We start from the raw sequence: 19,600 nt of genomic DNA, 5'->3' as shown, positions 1-19,600 counted from the left end.
AAAACAGAGTTCGCTCCCAGCGACTCCGGGACCTGAGCGAGTCCATAGCCACACTGGATGAGAAGTATGCTACGGATCCTTCCTCTGATCTGCATAAAGAGCGCCAACTACTCCAATCTGAATTTGATGAGCTTTCTACCAGGCAAGCTGAACAGTTACTCTTGCGAGCTCGATACAAAGTCTATGAACAAGGCAACAAGGCCAGTAAACTTCTTGCGCATCAGATCCGTAAATCTGAGGCCTCACGTTTAATCCCACAAATAAGGACCCTGTCTGGTGCCACCACAGTTATATATAAAGAGATCAATGATCAATTTAAACCATTTTACTCTGCGCTATACACCTCTGAATCCCCTCAAGACCCCTTGCTGATTGACTCCTTCTTTAATGGCTTGAATATGCCTTCAATTGATACAGACTCCCATGACTGTTTAGAAGAAGAATTTACGCTTGAGGAGATTGCAACAGCAGTGTCCGCAATGAAAAGTGGTAAATCACTGGGTCCGGACGGTTTTCCAACCAAATTTTACAGGACGTTTTCTGGGCTGCTTTGCCCATTCTTGTCTCGACTATTTGCAGAGTGCCTCAATACTTCAAAGCTACCGCCTAGTCTTTATCAGGCTTCAATTTCATTACTACTAAAGAAAAACAAAGACCCCCTGGAATGTGGATCCTATCGCCCAATCTCGCTTTTAAACTGTGATTACAAAATCCTAGCTAAGCTTTTATCCATCCGTATGGAAGGCTTGCTGCACCAAGTAATACACTCTGACCAGACTGGCTTTATTTTTCAATATTAGGCGCCTTATGAAAATACTGTACTCCCCAGCGTCGGAGGACCCGGAGGTGGTGGTCTCACTTGATGCCGAAAAAGCGTTTGACCGCGTTGAGTGGGATTACCAAACAGCTGCCCTTTATAGATTTGGCTTTGGCCCCAAATTCATTGCGTGGATAAAGATTCTTTATTTTCCCCCCATGGCTTCGGTACGGACTAATAACTTGTCCTCTGACTATTTTCCCTTGCACCGCGGATCCAGACAGGGTTGCCCACTCTCCCCCTTGTTGTTTGCTTTGGCAATCGAGCCTCTCGCCACTGCACTACGCTCTAATGATGCCATTCAAGGCATAATCAGGGCGGGCTGGGAGCAGAAAGTCTCGCTATATGCTGACGACCTCCTTTTGTTTATCTCCAACCCTGATACCTCAATGCCACGTGCCCTATCTGTTCTTAAAAAGTTTGGATCAATCTCAGGGTACAAGCTGAATCTAGGCAAGAGTGAGCTTTTTCCGGTAAACAAGGCTGCTTTAAAGTGCTCTTTTACAAGTTCTCAGTTTAGGATTGTCCGGGATCAATTCACTTACTTGGGAGTAAAAGTGACAATGAAATATTCAAATTTGTTTCAGGAAAACTGTTGCTCTAGCAGACAGATTGAAACAATCTTTTACTTTTTGGAATTCGCTACCCCTTTCTCTTATCGGAAGGATTAATGTCATTAAAATGAATGTGTTGCCCAAATTTTATATTTATTTCAATGTTTACCCATTTTTATTCCAAAATCTTTTTTTATTTCACTGGATCAAACATTCATGCATTTTATTTGGGATGGCAAGGTACCACGGATTGGTAGAAAACATTTACAGAAGCCTAGGTCATTGGGGGGTTTAGCTCTACCAAATTTTCAGACATACTACTGGGCTGCAAATTTCAGAGCCGTTCTGTACTGGCTGCAGACTGATCCTACTAGCCCTAGACCACTCTGGGTCCAGATGGAGTCTGAATCGTGTAAACCTGCAGCACTTTCCTCTGTGCTGTGCTCGTCTCTCCCAGTGTCCCTAGGCAAAAGGTGTGTCAACCCAATTGTAAAGCAGTCTCTTAAAATTTGGAATCAGTTCCGTTTAGCCTTTAGCCTCCGAGGCTTTTCTCTATCAGGCCCAATCAATCAGAACATTTTATTTCCTCCAATGATGGGGCTTTTGGCATTTGGCACTCACTAGGCCTCTCCTCGCTAGCCCAATTATTCTTTGATGATACATTTGCCTCTTTTTCTCAGCTGCAGGAAAAGTTCAATCTCCCCCAATCCCACTTTTTCCGCTATCTCCAGACTAGAAACTTTGTCAGGGCTAACACACCTGGATTTCCCAATAGGCCTGCAAATACAGCTATAGAGAGCATCTTGGAGCTGAACAAGCTTCCTATGGGCGCAATTTCAGATGTATATGCAATCATTCATGACTTACAGAACCCTTCTTTGGTACCTTTACAGACTCTATGGGAAAAGGATTTGGGGGAGAAACTTGGGGAAGACGCCTGGGAATCTGTGCTGCACAGGGTGCACTCGTCCTCTTTTAGGACTAGACACAGCCTCACACAATGAGGTGTTTGCTCTGTCCCTGTACTATAGATTGCCCTTTAACCTCTGTAGCCTTCTGCCTGGTGTGTTTAACTTACATTTACATTTACATTTAAGTCATTTAGCAGACGCTCGAGCGACTTACACTTGTCTAAAGTATGGTATCTTTAAAGGTATTTTTTTATTTGTATTTTTTTCTAGTTGAGGATATTATTTATATTGCTTTGTCTTGTCTGTGTGTGTGTGTGTAAAACTTAATAAACAGAGTAAAAAAAATATATATATACATACATTATATATATATATATGGACACCCCCGGCCTGCACAGCTCTGTATGGGAAACAACTTCAGTTGCACAAATCTAACATTGTGGATAAAGTTTGAAAAATGACACAATTTAATGTGTTGGGGTATAACATGCCACTTATATCTAAATGACGGATTTGGTTGTAAAAAAGTAAGATTCTCCTTTAGCTGTAGACACCCATCAATGGCTAGAGGTAGACCCCAACTTGAGACAGACACATCCCTCATATCATCATGGTTAATCAGACTATATCATTGTGTTGAACCCTTGCATCATTCACTACACGTTACTAATCAATGGATTTTGTCAATAGCAGAGGAAAACATAATTCCTTCAGGATTTCTTTTTTAAAATCTTTATTTTCCTAATTTAAAGAAAAATTGAGTGCAGATGTAAAATGTTGGTATTACTGCATAAACAGCTGGTAAGAAACAACTGGTTGTAATAAGTGTACATCAGGTACATACAAAGTGTACTATAGTGTAGTGCCTCTCGTCAGATCCATTTCAAATACATTTGTCTTGTTCAAACGGTTGTCCTACTTTGATGCACACATTCACACCGTTCCCAAGCAATTGCATATAGCCTCAATAGCATATCCCAGGACTTGACTGACACTGCAGTAGAAGACAAATGGACATCCCACTGGCCAGTGTTGAGCTTCCCAGTGGTGGAGCTTCCATTAGTGGTGGTCAGCAACCATCCAGTCATTCACTCATCCAGGCTATGGTGAAATCAGTGTTAGCATGTTTACTGAAACACAGTTTATTTAAGGGGTTACTTTACTGTCAAAGTACAGAGAACAGCAGCCTCTGATGAAGGCAAAAAAACACGACAGGACAGTCAATTCAAAACTCATCCAGGCGAAACGCAAACACAGCATGGTGAATACAATACAAGGAACCGACGGGACAGGAACGGATTTAGGGACTCTTGGATCGGGAACACTGGGAAGACTAAAGTGATTATGCTTGAGGCGAGAGAGTGTGAAAGTCAAAGAATAGCATGGGGAGCACAGGGACAAGACATGATAATAAATTGACAAGGCTTGGAAGTACAACCAAATTAACTGGTAGTTGCTATGAACCAAATTACATCTATACTAGCTACCTGAGCCATTAGAAACTCATTGGAAAAGAACAATCTTTGGATAGCTTTTCAGAATTCACATGGAAAACTAAAGGCATAAAACATAAATAACCTGGTAATAGGAAACACATTTATTTCCATGACAGAATTAAAAAGCAATTTGACTGACCAAAGTAGATATTTTCAAATACATGCAACTTAAAAGTTTCATAAGTCAATTTTGTTGTGTGAAATCCTTGGACATCAGAGCAATCTTGAGAGAATCCTTTAGGAGTCAGATAAGGATATTCATATGATAGGTAAGCTACACAAAACCTTGCAGAGAGCCTACCCAACTGACCATCGCTTAGAAAAATATCTAAACTATTGAAACAAAGACTTAAAAATAACTGACACTGGCACAAGATGGAGGGAATGTTGGAACATAAACTAATGACATTACAGTTAACTAAAATGTACACTTAATCCAGTGTAAACTAATGAATAGAATGTATTATACAATAACCAAGTCATGTCTTGAGTGTAAAACTAACAATGTCTCAATAATCTATAGCATCTGGGAATTCTATAAAGTCCAAAAACATTATGGGCTGAGTTAGAAAGCTGGTTGTCAGAAGTATTACTATGTAAATGTACTTTTAATCCACCTGTTGTAGCGGCGTTCTTCGTTTGTCGAAAGAGAGTCAGACCGAAATGCAGCATGGTTGTTACTCATGATCTTTAATAAATGAAGAGCGATACATGAAATAACTTAATACAAAAGCAAAACAACAAAACGGAACGTGAAACCTAATTACAGCCTATCTGGTGAAACTACACAGAGACAGGAACAATCACCCACGAAATACAAAGCGAAACCCAGGCTACCTAAATACGGTTCCCAATCAGAGACAACGAGAATCACCTGACTCTGATTGAGAAAACGCCTCAGGCAGAACATCCAACCTATGCTACACCCCTACTCAGCCGCAATCCCAATACCTACAAAACCCCCAATACGAAACACAACATAAACCCATGTCACACCCTGGCCTGACCAAATATATAACGAAAACACAAAACACTATGACCAAGGCGTGACAGAACCCCCCCCCTAAGGTGCGGACTCCCGGACACACCTCAAAACCATAGGGAGGGTCCGGGTGGGCGTCTGTCCATGGTGGCGGTTCCGGCTCAGGGCGTGGACCCCACTCCATTAATGTCCTAGTTCCTCCCCTTCGCATCCTGGGATAATCCACCCTCGCCGCCGACCATGGCCTAATAGTCCTCACCCAGAACCCCACTAAACTGAGGAGCAGCTCGTGACTGAGGGGCAGCTCGGGACTGAGGGGCAGCTCGGGACTGAGGCAGCTCGGGACTGAGGGGCAGCTTGGGACTGAGGGGCAGCTCGAGACTGAGGGGCAGCCCGGAACTGAGGGGCAGCCCGGTACTGAGAGGAAGCCCAGTACTGAGAGGAAGCCCAGTACTGAGATGAAGCTCAGGCAGGTAGTAGGCTCCGGTAGATCCTGGCTGGCTGGCGGATCTGGAAGATTCTGGTTGATTAGCAGATCTGGAAGATTCTGGTTGACTGGCAGATCTGGAAGAGACTGGTTGACTGGCAGATCTGGAAGAATCTGGTTGACTGGCAGATCTAGAAGATCATGGCTGACTGGCGGATCTAGCTGCTCTATGCAGACTGACAGCTCCTTGCAGACTGACAGCTCTGGCTGCTCCATGCAGGCTGACAGCTCCTTGCAGACTGACAGCTCCTTGCTGACTGACATCTCTGGCTGCTTCATGCAGACTGACAGCTCTGGCTGCTTCATACAGACTGACAGCTCTGGCTGCTTCATACAGACTGACAGCTCTGGCTGCTTCATACAGACTGACAGCTCTGGCTGCTTCATACAGACTGACAGCTCTGGCTGCTTCTGACTGCTCTGACTGCTCCATGCAGGCTGACAGCACCCTGCAGACTGGCAGCTCCTTGCAGACTGACATCTCCTTGCAGAGTGACAGCTCCTTGCAGACTGACAGCTCTTTGCAGACTGACAGTTCTGGCTGCTTCATGCAGACTGACAGCTCTGGCTGCTTCATGCAGACTGACAGCTCAGGCTGCTCCGAACAGGCAGGAGGCTCCGGCAGCGCTGTAGAGGAGGAAGGCTCTGATAGCGCTGAACAGGCGGGAGACTCCGACAGCGCAGGAGGCAAGGAAGGCTCTGATAGCGCTGAACAGACAGGAGACTCCAGCAGCGCTGTAGAGGAGGAAGGCTCTGATAGCACTGAACAGGCGGGAGACTCCGACAGCGCAGGAGGGAAGGAAGGCTCTGATAGCGCTGAACAGACAGGAGACTCCAGCAGCGCTGTAGAGGAGGAAGGCTCTGATAGCGCTGAACAGGCGGGAGACTCCGACAGCGCAGGAGAGGCGAGGCGCACTGTAGGCCTGATGCGTGGTGCTGGCACTGGTGATACTGGAGCGAGGACACGCACAGGAAGCCTGGTGCGGGGAGCTGCTACTGGAGGACTGGTGTGTGGAGGTGGCTCTGGATAGACCGGACCGTGCAGGCGCACTGGAGCTCTTGAGCACCGAGCCTGCCCAACCTTACCTGGCTCGATGCCCACTCTAGCCTGGCCAATACGAAGGGCCGGTATGAACCGCACCGGGCTATGCACCCGCACTGGAAACACTGTGCGCTCCATAGCATAACACGGTGGCTGCCCGGTCTCTCTAGCCCCCCGGTAAGCACAGGGAGTTTGCGCAGGTCTCCTACCTGGCGTAGCCATACTCCCTGTAAGCCCCCCCCCCCAATAATTTTTTGGGGCTGCTTTTCGGGCTTCCATCCGCGTCGCCGTGCTGCCTCCTCATACCAGCGACTCTCCGCTTTTTTCCGCCTCTAGTTCCTCCTTGGGGCGGCGATATTCACCAGGCTGAGCCCAGGGTCCTTTTCCGTCCAGTTCTTCCTCCCATGTCCAATTCTCCAAGTGGTGCAGCCTCTCCCACTGCAGCTGCTCCTCATGATTAACAGGGAGAGTTGGCTCAGGTCTGACTCCTGACTCAGCCACTCTCCCTCTGAGCCCTCCCCCAATAAATATTTGGGGGTGACTTTCGGGTTTCGCTCTGCGCCGCCGTGTCTTTCTCTTTGACTCCATTCTCCTATAGCCCTCTTCGCACTGCTCCAGCGAATCCCAGGCGGGCTCCGGCACTCTCTCTGGGTCGACCGCCCACCTGTCTATTTCTTCCCACGTAGTATACTCCATGCTTCTGCTGTCCATAACGTCCTCCCTTCGCTGTTCATGCTGTCGCTGCCTGTTAACACGCTGCTCGGTCCGTGTGTTGTGGGTGATTCTGTAACGGCGTTCTTCGTTTGTCGAAAGAGAGTCGGACCGAAATGCAGCGTGGTTGTTACTCATGATCTTTAACCTGTTAGTCCTACCCACACCGTATTCGGTAGCGTAATCATAGCCTCAAGCTCATTACCATAACGCAACGTTAGCGATTTCTAAAAATCGCAAATGAAATGAAATAAATATGCCTATCCTCAAGCTTATCCTTTTCTTAACAATCCTGTCGTCTCAGATTTTCAAAATATGCTTTAGAACCAGAGAAAATCAATAATTTGTGTAAGAGTGGTGATAGCTAGCTTAGCATTTAGCGTTAGCATTTAGCACGCAACATATTCACAAAAACCAGCAAAGGGATCAAATAAAATAATTTACCTTTGAAGAACTTCAGATGTTTCAATGAGGAGACTCTCAGTTACATAGCAGATGTCCAGTTTTTCCTGAAAGATGCTTGTGTAGGACACAACGTTCCGTTTTGTTACTATGCATTTGGCTACCGAAACTAACCGAAAATTCAGTCACCTACACGTCAAACTTTTTTCCGAATTAACTCCATAATATCGACTGAAACATGGAAAACGTTGTTTGAATCAATCCTCAAGGTGTTTTGTCATATATCTCTTCATTGAAATCCCTTCCCTGGAAGCGTGCATTCTTCTCTGATTCAGATGGAAAAATACTGGTACCTGACTTTTGCGCACCAATTTCCACGCAGACACCGTGCGGGACACTTGGTAATTGTAGGCTCTTATGGTCAATCTTCCAATGATATGCCTACAAATACATCACAATGCTGCAGACACCTGGGGGAAACGATAGGAAGTGTCCGTTCATTCCTGTCGCATTCACAGCCATATAAGGAGATCATGGAAAACGTGCCTCCAGAAATCCTGTTGATTTCCTGGTCACTCAAACATCTTGGTTTTGCCTGTAGATTCTGTTCTATGGCACTCACAGTGAAAATCTTTACAGTTCTGGACACGTCAGAGTGTCTTCTTTCCAAAACTATCAATTCCAAGCATAGTCGAGCATCTTTTCGTGACAAAATATTGCGCTAAAAACGGGCACGTCTTTTTATCCAAAAATGAAATACTGCCCCTAGAGTCTTAACCGGTTAATAAATGAAGAGCAATACATGAAATAACTTAATACAAAAGCAAAACAACAAAACGGAACGTGAAACCTAATTACAGCCTATCTGGTGAAACTACACAGAGACAGGAACAATCACCCACGAAATACAAAGCGAAACCCAGGCTATCTAAATACGGTTACCAATCAGAGACAACGAGAATCACCTGACTCTGATTGAGAACCGCCTCAGGCAGCCAACCTATGCTACACCCCTACTCAGCCACAATCCCAATACCTACAAAACCCCCAATACGAAACACAACATAAACCCATGTCACACCCTGGCCTGACCAAATATATAACGAAAACACAAAACACTATGACCAAGGCGTGACACCTGTCTGCATATTTCAAGACACGGCATATATGGGTGCAGTGATATACACGATGGGTTGGACGATACCTTTCTTGTCAATCATCTTGAAAAAACATATATTTACCTGGAAATCAACCAATCCTCCATCATTAACACAATGGAAAGGTCAAATGCTTTATTATCTAAATGTTGAAAGTGCGTGGGTGACAAAGAGAAACAAAATGGTGCAGATTGACACCATGTGGTGGAGAGTGTGATGCGGGCATTGGAGATGGGGGTGTGAGCAGGTGGATCTGTGTAACAGTAGACCGTCCCCTCGCCCATACCCGGGCGCGAACCAGGGACCCTCTGCACACATCAACAACAGTCACCCACGAAGCATCGTTACCCATTGCTCCACAAAAGCCGTGGCTCTTGCAGAGCAAGGGGAACTACTACTTCAAGGTCTCAGAGCAAGTGACGTCACCGATTGAAACGCTATTTAGCGCACACCACCGCTAACTAAGCTAGCCGTTTCACATCCGTTACATCTGGGCAGGTGTGATGTCGTTGATGTTTGTGTGAGTGTGTAGGCTGTCGTTTGGATGAACATGTTTGCATTGTTTGAAAAAAAAAAAATCTGAGTCATTGGAAAAAGCACCACATCAGGTTGAATCCATGTAAGTAAACACATTGCAACAGGTAAAATGGCTTAACCAAAAAGATCACAGGACTCAAACCAAAATTGAGTTGCTGTCATATAAGCATTTCATGAGTGTTCCAGCCCATTCAAAACTGTATTTATCACAGTGTTTCCACAAACACGTCCAGTCATTCCAGCACATTGATCCAGGGTCAGATTTGTCTTACCCTCTTCAACTGTGAGGTTTCAAATTTGGGGAAGGGTCAACTGATGGTAGATAATCACGCTGGGGCACTACAAACAGAAATGTCAGCCACTTAAATTCATACTGTAAAATATGAACTGCTTTAACTATACTCCTAGATCTAACAAACAGACAACCTACAAGCAAGGGAAGCCGTGGTAAGTCTTCATGATAAGGTCACCATGGGTGGATGTAATAACAGTCGCAAATGCTATTTTTTTGCTGTCTATCCTAAAAATAGAAGTGGATGGTTTGTGGTGTGAAACTCACGTACAGAGCAATATGCTCTCTCAGATTAGAGAAGTCTTAACATCTACTGATATATACTGAAGAAATAGAAAACACAGCCACATCCAAACATTGCAGAGAAAACACACAAAACCCTAGCAAAATACAAAACATTTTTATCAACCACAACAAAGTGTCCAATATGAAGAGAAATGAAGTGTAAAAGTAAAGAATAAATCCTAACATAAAGCTATAAGACATCATGCCATCAATGTATTCAGAGATTAAACACAAAGACAGTAAAGCTAAGAAAAATGCCTGGCTGTAGAGTGTGTGTAGGTTTTGAAAGTGTTTGATGTAGAAAAACAGGACACTACAAAATTGAGAGAGAAAAAGACGTTTACAAAAAAGAGAGGAAGGCACATTCTACACCAATATACCAAGGACCCCATTTTCTCCTGTACAGTCACCTCCTGGCAGATGTGCAAACAAGACCTGGAAACAGCAGCCATTTTCTCTTGAACTGCTCTGATGAGTAAAATCCACCTTTGGTTGGGCTGCAGTCTCTGGCCTGACCATTAGGGGAAGGGAGAAAGATAGGGGGTAGGGAAGGATAACTAATGATGCCACAATCAGGTAGTCACAACAAGTACTTCTGCATCACTGTCTGCCTTTCTCAATGACTCACTCAACGACAGGCAGTGTGGGCTTGGAGGGAAACTGTGGGGACTGGGGGATGGTAGCACTCCTGTCTCTAGGGGAAACCACTTCTCCCACACCTGCCTCAGCCTGCATCCCTGGATAAAGGTGGCTTACTGACAACAGTTTGAAGCTGACTATGTTTCTGTAGTTTTAATATTGAAGGGTTGAATGGGTTGTAAAATCTAAAGGCATGTAGGTCTACATCAGGGACTTAGAGGGCGTAATTTATTGAGTAGTACAGTGAATAGTAATATCAAAGTATAATTTCAGCTGGCAGCTTTTCAACCACCAGTGACTAACTTTGCCCTAGTTCTTTTGGGTCCTACACAAGATCACACAGGACAGGATAGAATCCATACACGACTTGCTTGAACTTTCATGCATATTGACCATTGATAATTTCAGCATTTATGCCAAAGATCGAGTTTGTATAATCGTAATAAAAATGTTGGCCAAACTAAGTATACCAAACATGAGGAACACCTTTCTAATTTTGTGTTGCATCTATTATTTTTGCCCTCAGAACAGCCTCAATTCGTCAGGGCATGGACTCTACAATGTGTCGAAAGCGTTCCATGGGAATGCTAGCTCAATGCTTCCCACAGTTGAGTCAAGTTGGCTGGATGTCCTTTTGGTGGTGGACCATTCTTGATACATACGGGAAACCCAGCAGCATTGCAGTTCTTGACACACTCAAACCGGTGCGCCTGGCACCTACTACCATACCCTGTTCAAAAGGCACTTCAATATTTTTTCCGACATATTCACCCTCGGAATGGCACACATACACAATCCATGTCTTAATTGTCTCAAGGCTTAAAATCATTCTTTAAAACACCAATGATATTCACTAAGTCGATGGTTTATATTTAGGATAATGTTTGACAGCTTTGTAATTCTATTTTTAAATGTTATTTAATTATTTAATATATTTTACATGTGATAAGGCCAGAGAGGTCCAGAGAAAATTACAGACACGTGTGATAATTTGAAGAACCCAAACTAGCCACATGAAGTCTTTTGATAAATAACATAAAATCCTTGAATGATAGCAAAATTCCAGTAGTTTACTCATCAACTAAGCAAGTTTTCAGTAAAATACCACCCCTTTGAAACCTTATCCTGAGTCATCTATAACCGTTATTTTGTGGCACCCTGGAGAACACATGGGATAGAGACAGATACTTAGGCTAATTGACGGGATTCATTATGACTTATCATTATGAACATGACCTATGATCCGCTACACTCAAAATCCACTGCTTTGCATCGCATAGGTCTACCGGTGACAATATTTTTAGACTCTTGGCATTTACCAGAGCAACCGAGTGAGAACGAGAATAGTAGAATGGTTCTGACAGCAGACCACCAGGGCAATTACAGTGTTGTGGAATAAAGCTTGTAATTTTCTATCCATCCTCCTCTAGGGCTAAGAATTGGCAGGAATCTCCCGATACTTAGGTGCTGATATGTATTGCGATGCTCATGATTCTATATGTATTGCGATTCGATACTGGTGTTTTATTGTGATTCTATTTTTATTTTTTTTGAGAATTGATACTTGGAGTCATATAATCTATATTATATCATCCAAAATAATTTAGCAATACTCTAGTGTATCAATTTTTATCCCATCACTATTATCCTCTATGCAGGCCGTGTGGATCTAAACACCCAGGCTCTGTGGAGGGGATCGTGGCATCTGGTTGAACAGAAACAATATTCCTCAGTAATGCTCACTGCAAAAGTCATTAGCAAACTCATTCAGCCTCATTCAGCAAACTCATTCAGCCTCCTCTCTCTTAGTTAATTCACTATATATATAACAAAGCAAGCCAGGCGACTTTAAAGATTGTTGTTTTAACTCAAGACAAAGGATATACCTAAGCCAATATTTTTTATAGGCCTTACAAGTTCATGTTATGATGGCTATCATGACAGCCAGCCTGAACCGTACCATTCAGGCTATATCACAAGCTTTAAATATTTCATAGCCTGTAAATCCATGCATGCAAATATGACAACAGGACAGAAATTCCTGACTGCAGTGTTTATGATTAGATTAGCCAATAGCCATTCACTCCGTCATGTCCCCGAAGGAGATGGCTGTCTGACAGAACCAGTGATGGCCTATTGGTACACATCTCCATGATTCTCATAACGCTACTTGATTGGTGAAAGACACCTTCGCCCATGAGTAGACTAGACTATTGCTTGTATGGAGCCAATAGCTTGCTTTAATTTATTATTCATTTAACTAGGCAAGTCAGTTAAGACTTCTTAGGGCTGAAATCCCGTTAACGGGATCGATATGACAACAGCCAGTGAAAGTGCAGGGCGCCAAATTCAAAACAACAGAAATCTCAAACATACAAGTATCTTTTACCATTTTAAAGGTAATCTTGCTGTTAATCCCACCACAGTGCCCGATTTCAAATAGGCTTTACGGCGAAAGCACCACAAACGATTATGTTAGGTCAGAGCCAAGTCACAAAAACACCCACAGCCATTTTTCCTGCCAAAGAGGAGTCACAAAATAGGACTTCATGTTACACAATACATGTATGTTTTGTTCGGTAAAGTTCATATTTATATAAAAAAAAATCTCAGTATACATTGGCGAGTTATGTTCAGACATCTGGTGATTTTGCAGAGAGCCACATCAATTTACAGAAATACTCATTATAAATGTTGATGAAAATACAAGTGTTATACATGGAAATATAAATAAACTTCTCCTTAATGCAAACACTGTGTCAGATTTCAAAAAAGCTTTACGGAAAAAGCAAACCATGCAATAATCTGAGTACGGCGCTCACAAACAAATACATATATCCACCATGTTGGAGTCAACAGAAGTCAGAAATATTATAAATATTCACTTACCTTTGATGATCTTCATCAGAATGTACTCCCAGGAATCCCAGTTCCACAATACATTTTGTTTTGTTTGATAATGTCCATCATTTATGTCCAAATAGCTACTTTTGTTTGGTAAACAAATCCAAACTCACAAACCACGTACACTAGTTGCAGAAATGTCAAAAAGTTCCCTTACAGCTCGTAGAAACTTGTCAAACAATGTTTTTAACATAAATCTTCAATAATATCCCAACCAGAGAATTCATTTGTCTTCAGAAAAGCAAAAGAACAGGAGATACCTCTCATGTGAAATGCGCGTGACTGCAGGCAGGCCTCTGACTCATTCCCTTCTCATTCAGCCCCCCTTCATAGTAGAAGCATCATCTAGTGAAAGCCTTAGGAAGTGCCTTAGGAAGTGCAACATGACCAATATCCCACTGTATCTTCGATAGGGGCTGAGTTGAAAATCGACCAACCTCAGATTTCCCACTTCCTGGTTGGATTTTTTTCTCAGGTTTTGCCTGCCATATGAGTTCTGTTATACTCACAGACATCATTCAAACAGTTTTAGAAACTTCAGAGCGTTTTATATCCAAATACACTAATACCATGCATATATAGAAACTGGGACTGAGAAGCAGGCAGTTTACTCTGGGCACCTCTGGGCACCTTATTCATCCAAGCTACTCAATACTGACCCCCAGCCATAAGAAGTTAAACAAGGACTTAGGAAGGATACACCTCCACTGAAAGTGACTATTCTGCCCCCTTTGTCTCGCTTAGTCATTAAACCAAGTCTTCCTGTAATGATTTACAACTATCTATGCAAACACAGAGCTATTTATATAGGACCCTCCACACTGCCAATATCTGGTTTGGCTGAGTGCCCTAGTCTACGCCACCATGGTAGAGGAACCGCTTGCATTTGGTTATTACTTTACAAATGAGCCTATCACAAGGTGTGGGTTTAAGACGTCTAAGGAATAAAAATGATCTCAAATCTCAACCAAACAGCTTTTTCTGAGAAGTTAAAATGGTAGGGCAGTGAATTCAGATACAAGACAAGTCAAAGTCTGTATTACTTGTCACAATGTCTAGGTGTTAGTCAACCTCTCAGAACCTCCAGTGGTATCATTATGAGAGTGTATGGCTGTTTCAAACTACAAACGGCAGGAAATGGCAGTGATAACAACTAACTGAGGTAGACTATCTCTGGCATTCTACACATGAATGTTTGGGATCCATTCCAGAGCCACTATTCAAGGACAGGGTTATCCTGGAAACTTGATAACCTTAACAGACAGAGGCTGGTCATGGCCAAGAGCAGAGCAGACGAATGATCAACACAAACATACTTCGAGCATCAGAAATCATTACAACTAACACTATGAATTATTAACTTCAATGTTATCTTCTTTTAACTTCTTTTGATTTTTTTCACACTAAAAACAACTTCACAACTCATTGGGGACAATACAGTGTCACACATATTGGGAATTCCTTTCGGATGCTGTGTATCACGAGTTGACAGTAAATGCCACCCAATTACTCCAATTGCACTGTGATATTGGTCAACAAACAAATCTAAACCAAACTTTGCGGTGTGTGTTTAAATGTGAATATTAATTCCCCTGTATTTCCCTCACACAAATCTCTTGCTTTCCTTTTTTATGACACCTCACACACATGGCACACAGTACCAGTCAAAGGTTTGGACACATATACTCTATTCTACATTGTAGAATAATAGTGATGACATCAAAACGATTAAATAACACATGGAATCATCTAGTAACCAAAAAAGTGTTTTAAAAAATCTAAATATATTTGAGATTCTTCAATGTAGCCACCCTTTGCCTTGATAACAGCTTTGCACATTCTTGGCATTTTCTCAACCAGCTTCACCTGTAATGTTTTTCTAACAGTCTTGAAGGAGTTCCCACATATGCTGAGCACTTGTTGGCTGCTTTTCCTTCACTCTGCGGTCCAACTCATCCCAAACCATCTCAATTGGGTTGAGGTTGGGTGATTGCGGAGATCAGATCATCTGATGCAGCACTCCATCACTCTCCTTATTGGTCAAATAGCCCTTAACCAGCCTGGAGGTGTGTTTAGTCATTGTCCTGTTGAGAAACAAATGATCGTCCTACTAAGCGCAAACCAGATGGGAATGGCGTATTGCTGAAGAATGCTGTGGTAGCCATGCAGGTTAAGTGTGCCTTGAATTCTAAATATATCACAGACAGTGTCACCAGCAAAGCATCTCCACACCATAACACCTCCTCCATGCTTCACAGTGGGAACCACAAATGTGGAGATCATCCATTCAGCTACTCTGCGTCTCACAAAGACATGGCGGTTGAAAACAAAAATCTCAAATTTGGACTAATCAGACCACTTGTCTAATGTCCATTGTTTGTGTTTCTTGGCCCAAGCAAGTCTCTTCTTATTATTGGTGTCCTTTAGTAGTTGTTTCTTTGCATCAATTTGGCCATGAAGGCCTGATTCACGCAGTCTCCTCTGAACAGTTGATGTTGAGATGTGTCTGTTACTTGAACTCTGTGAAGCATTAATTTGGGCTGCAATTTCTGAGGCTGGTAACTCTAATGGACTTATCGTCTGCAGCAGAGGTAACTCTGGATCTTCCATTCCTGTGGCCGTCCTCATGAAACCCAGTTTCATCCTAGCACTTGGTGGTTTATGCGACTGCACTTGAAGAAACTTTCAAAGTTCTTGACATTTTCCAGATTGACTGTCCTTCATGTCTTAAAGTAATGACTTGGTCATCTATCTTCTGTATATCACCCCTACCTTGCCACAACAAAACTGATTGGCTCAAATGCATTAAGAAGAAATTCCACAAATTAACTTTTACAAGGCACACCTATTCATTGAAATGCATTCCAGGTGACTACCTCATGAAGCTGGGTGAGAGAATGCCAAGAGTGTGCAAAGCTGTTATCAAGGTAAATGGTGGCTACTTTGAAGAATCTCAAATATAGTTTGATTTGTTTAACACTTTTTTGGTTAGTACAGGATTCCATTTGTGTTATTTCTTAGTTTTGATGTCTTCACTATTCTACAATGTAGAAAATCATAAAAATAAAGAAAAACCCTAGAATGAGTAGGTTTGTCCAAACTTTGGACTGGTACAGTATATACATACATATCCTATATGCTCGCTGACACAACTCACAGCATAACTGATTGGATATGCATCAATTACTTTAGTGCTTTAACAGGAGCAGAATGGGGGGGGGTATCTGGATTCTACAGCTTTCAAACAAGGGCTCTAACAATCATTACAGTTTAGGTCCGAGAATAGACATTGATTTGCAGCTGAAGCGAGCAAGAGAGCAGTTGCCGTATAAACATGTACAGTGAGGTTTCTGTTGAGGCCTCCAGTCCACTCTGGACAGACCTCCAACTTGTCTTTATAGCCTAGCCTGAACACAATTGTAAGGTCATAAAGGCACAGCCACCCCTGGTCCCAAATAAATAGCTGTAATCTTGAACAAGGATGTACTGCAATGAGTGTTACTTCTATGTAATGTATTGGCCTGCCAACACTGGTGGCCACGTGAACCTTAAACCCCTCTAAAAGGGAGGGCTTGCCATGCCTCCTCCCATGTTCTATTAGGGATAAATATTGCTGCATAAACATTTGGACAAATGCTGAGATTGAGAGTGGTTGTTTTCACATGGGATTTTTGTATGTGGGGCTAATTTCAGGTACTGCTGGTGTATGGGGAATGAAGCACTGCTATGAACTAATGGGAGTTCGACAGAAAATAACCTCTATCTCCTGCAGAAAGGGGTAATCAACACATTAGTAACTAAATTTAAAAAATGTGTACCCAAATGAAACAACAAACTACTGTCTGAAGGAGAATGTCTAAATGACCATTAACCTATAGTGGGACATTGGAGACTGGAGGGGTTGTGTTATTGGTCTATGCCATGGAGGGTAATAGGCTACCTTTTATGTGTTACGCTGCTTTCTGTTGTTTGTCAATGAATGTTTATTTTGCATGTAAAACTTGTCTATTTGAACAAATGAAAAATGTACTTGTAAAAAAAATACATCCTGACTGAGGACAAAGATTACATCTGAAACATAAACTGTATCATTGCCCTGGAGCTCATTTATAACATGAACACACAGTGTCAACACTAAAGCCAAAAGGTGTCGTGTCATTTCAAAACAAGCTCACTGAAACTTCAGTAGACATATACCCCTAGAATGCTGAGACACTCAAGTGTAAACTATCTAAGTCTTCTGAAACAGCCTATCAGAAGAAAAACCACAATACAATCTCCCAGAACAGAACGTTCACTGAGACATAAACCAATTCCAATATCATGGAGATTTAGCATTGCTGTTACCTCTCCATTTCCAACACGGTGCCATTCTACCAAGGTTCACACAGCCATAGCTTACTAATGGATTCCAACATTACCACTCTTTAATAATAGCTTGTAGAATTCAACAAATGGAAAAGCCTCGAGTCATCGAAGGACAAGCAATTACGCTATAATACACCCCATTGTTCTTTAAAGAGATGGCACTAAACCAGTTGTTTTTTTTATGACTCATTTGGTTTAATCTACAACCAAACCAGTAGACACAGGCACAACGAGCTCCAGGTTTTGTTGTGGGATTCTACACTTTTATTAGTTAAAATTCCTTATTAATTGAAGATCATATTTGGAGTTGGAGTACGATAATTCCAGTGTCACTGTCCTGGTGAACTGTTGCCATACATTGAAGAATGTTGGTGGGGGTTGTCAAGTCTTACATGTCTGCACATTATCCCATAAACTTAAGTGGGAGGATGGAAATGCCTTTACATTAATATAGAGCCTAAGTAGTCTTTACATCACCATATTTTGTGTCTAAAGTAAGGACCTAGATCTAGAAAAATCACAGTTTGACCATATAATCACCAGATCAACAGGTGTTAGAGGTGGTGCCATATAGGCCTAGGTTACATCCCATGATGTGATGATGCCTCTTTCAAACCTCACAGTCTTTGTTCCTAAAGCTTCCCCAATACCCTTCAGAAATAAAGTGCCAACAGTCAGTATAATCATTCTTTAAAGATGAATCTAATGTCATGTGTAAACATAATGAAATAATGATAATAATAATGTCAAATCTAATGACAATTAGCATTCTAAATAATGTATTGAATAGGCATGAGGGTGAAGGTTGTTTTTGTACATGGTCTAAATGTCACCATTTTGACTGATACTGTAACAAGAAGTAACCGTGGCAGCAGGCTACTTACTAGTGAAAGCAACGTCTGCTGGTGTATTGAATCAACTTCCCCTCCCCCACTCATTGCGAACTATCAGCATGTGCAATACCCTTTAAATGTAGCTAATATCATTACAGTTTGCAGAGTATATGAGAAAGAAAACTGATGAAGTAACTTTAAATACTCAAACTTAATAATAAAAAAATCTGGGAAACAATAGCCACCAAAAGTTGATGCATTTGATGTCTTGTATTTCAAAACAAAAGCGTTCATTTATGCCCAAATATACAATATTTCGACTATTATGTCCAAATAAAAGGGCAACGTTTTGATAAGCCTAGCTCATTACTACTAATAATAATACAATACAAAATAAAGAACAATGCTCCTTCGGGAAACATTTATACACATGTAAAGTGATTAATGTGACCCTGTAAATGATTAATAACAGTGTTACTAAGTTCAGCAAGTAATTACATGCAACAATGTATCATTCATGAAATTACAATGTTCCAATTCATGAAACTTGAGCGAAAGTTTTAACTTACCTTTCTCAGAGAGTGAGCTTGTGGTGTTGCCGACTTGCCGCCACCTCTTCCACTTGGATAGCCCCCAACTTCAGTGAGCAAGAAACGACTTTCCTCCCATTTTGCTTATCATAATTCAAGTTCTGACCACCGGTGCAATCTCTGCGTTCCGAAGGTAACATAAACGGTCTAAAATATATTTCCTCTCGAATATTTGTGTGGGATGTAAAGTTTAAAGAAGCTTGAGGTCTAAATAAAGCTGGGGATGTGTGGAATAGAGTTTCCAGCGATTCTGAGAATGAAACGAAGAGACCGCAGCAAACACTCATCGGCAGAGAGAGAGAGAGAGAGAGAGAGAGAGGGAGAGAGAGAGAGGGGGTGGGGGGGTATTATTTCCCTTGTTTATTTCCCTTTTTGTTTATTGTCTATTCCACTTGCTTTGACAATGTAAACACGTGTTTCCCATGCCAATAATGCCCTTTGAATTTACTTGAATGGAGGGGTTGGGGGGACTGTCATGACCTACAATAGATTTTTTTTGTAGGTCATGACAGTCTATCTATCTATCTAGCACCTGACCTTAAACCTGCTTATTCAAAACATGACATTTCTTCCAGTAAAACTTAATTAAATGA

General features: G+C 42.1%; 1 protein-coding gene across 1 annotated transcript in view; it reads right to left on the bottom strand.

The window, feature by feature from the left end:
• Positions 1–19,296, bottom strand: part of LOC124045905 (F-box-like/WD repeat-containing protein TBL1X) — a 42,756-nt gene extending 23,460 nt beyond the window's left edge. The window contains exon 1 of the mRNA XM_046365693.1: positions 18,987–19,296. The gene's annotated coding sequence lies outside the window, so the exon portion shown is untranslated. The remainder of the gene's footprint in view (positions 1–18,986) is intronic.
• Between the last annotated feature and the right edge of the window lie 304 nt (positions 19,297–19,600).

This window comes from Oncorhynchus gorbuscha, linkage group LG01 (genome assembly GCF_021184085.1).
Source record: "Oncorhynchus gorbuscha isolate QuinsamMale2020 ecotype Even-year linkage group LG01, OgorEven_v1.0, whole genome shotgun sequence".
In the NCBI taxonomy this organism is placed as follows: domain Eukaryota; kingdom Metazoa; phylum Chordata; class Actinopteri; order Salmoniformes; family Salmonidae; genus Oncorhynchus; species Oncorhynchus gorbuscha.
Note: the sequence above shows the minus strand (reverse complement) of the source record. Positions and strands in the feature narration are given on the sequence as shown.